The 2,410-nt window shown below is 40.9% G+C and overlaps 1 long non-coding RNA gene across 1 annotated transcript; it reads left to right on the top strand.

Annotated features, from left to right (window-relative positions):
• The first annotated feature begins 551 nt into the window (after positions 1-551).
• Positions 552-2,127, top strand: LOC144702646 (uncharacterized). The gene is made up of 3 exons (XR_013581308.1): positions 552-625; positions 1,699-1,820; positions 1,921-2,127. It is a non-coding gene; the product is annotated as an uncharacterized LOC144702646 (long non-coding RNA).
• The last annotated feature ends 283 nt before the right edge of the window (positions 2,128-2,410 follow it).

The following is a 2,410-nucleotide window of genomic DNA, read 5'->3' as shown; positions in this document are numbered from 1 at the left end:
GCCTGTAATAATAAATTTCTTCTCACAAGTAAATTCTTTGAAGAACACCAAAACTGTTTAGTTTACACTTGGCTGCTTCTGTGAGGATACCCGTATTGGAGCGGATAACCGTTTATCGAATTTCTCATATAATGTCAGCCATCGCTTCTTCGCCGTATGGCCTTCCCGCTGGATCTGTTAACTCCCGTCCCCCCGATAACTCGTTCTGAATATTCTGCTTGATAAACCCGTTTCCTTAGATAGTTTGGCCCTGAATGGAAATCTGAAGCACTAAAGCACTACAGGTAAACAAAATGCAAGTGAATCCTCTCGATCTCTCTCTCTCTCTGGCTCATCTTTTTTTCTCCTTCGCCGCGCTGTCAGGTTATTGTTTTTCACCGTCGTCATTTAAAACTGAGAACTCCTCTTGTACCGTTGCACGTACGAAAATAAAAATTCTTGACCACGGGTTAACCAGGGGTTGACAGCAATTTTAGAAAGGCTATTTTTGAACCACAGTTAAGCCCCCATTATAAGTATAACTAGGGAGTGTTAAGCTCCTTACCCTCTCTCATTCTTTCTTGCTCCACAGTGTGAAGTCCACACGGCGGTGGTAATCGGCAGCGGCAGCAGCAACGATGCTGACGTTAGTATCTTTCTCGCGCACTGTCTTCCTCTCTTCCTCGCTGAATCTCGCTGTCTGCTCGGCTTCCTTGATCTCTGTTACGTTCCCCCCCCCTCTCTCTCTCTCTCTCTCTCTCTCTCTCCTTTTCTCTGTTTCGCTTATCCTGCCCTCCTTGTTGCCTCAATCTTTCTTTCACACTCTCTCTTTGGCCCCTCCTATCTCCCGCTCCATCCTCTTCTCTCTCAGTCTCGCTATTTTTTCTCTGTCTCGCTGTCTCCTCTTCGCTGTGGATCACTGCTTTCTATCTTGGTCCAGCTCTCTTCTTTTCTCGCTGGATAATTATTTTCCCTTGTTTATTTTTGTCACTAGTTTACATTCTTTGATTCGTCGCACAACTTAGCAAGTGTGTAGAGTAGGACTCAGGTATCCCCGATGACAATGAATTCATTCATTTGGAGATTTCTAGTGCTATTTTTACCAGTTCCTCAATCTTTCCTCTCCTCTTTCAATTCGCTCTTCTGTTTTTCCTTCTTGGCTCCTATTTTATTCCTTAAGTAAATGATTCATTTTATCTTTATTTTCAATCTTTCTTTATTTTCCTGATCCTCATTTATTAATTCCTAATTTATGGATTTCAATTTTGTTTCAGGGTTCTTGTTTTCTGGTTTCATCTGTACAATTCTGTTTCCTTTCTCAGTTTTCCTCATTCCTTCTTTTTCCGATCCTGCCACTTCTAATCCTTATTTTTAATTCGGCATTATTTTTACTTCACGGTCTTAGTTCTACATTCTTATCGGCCCTTGTTTAAGGCTTCAACAATAACTTCCTGAAATTTTTTCTTTGTAATTTTATTTTTTTAGTTCTCTTCACATCATCGATTCTATTGTATGCATCTTTCAATGTTATCCCTAAATTTAAGTCTACATCTAATTGGCTATTTCTCTTTTTCGCCAATAAATTAATATCATCGTACGGCTGGCTATTTGACATATCTACCAATCATGAACTTTATTTAATGTGCCAGCGGATATATGAGTAAATAAAAGCATATACATATAAAACTGCAGTACCTGAAAAAATTAGACACCGTACAGACGCAGAGAGAGCCGCTTGGAAGACGCCCACACCATGGATTGTATATTCCATTCGCGAGAGTGCAACTGGCTTAGGAAGGACGTGCATTTTAATTTTCTTGTGTATTGGTTTATAAAAATAGGTATCCTATTTGATATTTATATGTAGTCAGCAATCTCGTTGTAAAAGAATAATTTTTTATAGGTGTCACACCGACCTTCCTTCTCTGGTTTCTTTTACAGTAGCTCACGAGATTCAAGCGGCTAAAATGATAACTCTAGACACAGCATGACAGGTGGAAGTCAAGGAAGAAGATTCAAGTAAATGACTTATTTATTTCCATGATTCATGTCCTTTTTCGTAATTGTTGAAGGGTTGTATTTCTCACTTCTAGAAGTATACAAGCCATCTAGTGTGGGCCGCTGAAAACAAGTATAAGCCCAGCAACAGACCTCCTAGTAAAACAGCAAAACATTTAGACACACACTGGTAAATGACTTTATGCTCAGTCTGTAAGATGAGAGTTTTCGCTCTCTTCTCACGTAACTTTGGTGGTTACCTGATACAAACCTTGATCAAGATTCGTATCGGAAGGAGGTTGGAGGCGTGCGAGATAGACATTCCCGGGTAGGAGAGTCGAAATGGGAATGAAGGAGAGGTCAAACAGATGGGGACAGGGATCGACCTGGGGCGAGCCGCCTGATGACGAGGTGAGGGTTGACAATCGCGGGC

Source organism: Wolffia australiana, chromosome 4, assembly GCF_029677425.1.
Source record: "Wolffia australiana isolate 7733 chromosome 4, ASM2967742v1".
In the NCBI taxonomy this organism is placed as follows: domain Eukaryota; kingdom Viridiplantae; phylum Streptophyta; class Magnoliopsida; order Alismatales; family Araceae; genus Wolffia; species Wolffia australiana.
The sequence above is the reverse complement of the archived record's forward strand: the minus strand, read 5'-3'. Positions and strand labels throughout refer to the sequence as shown.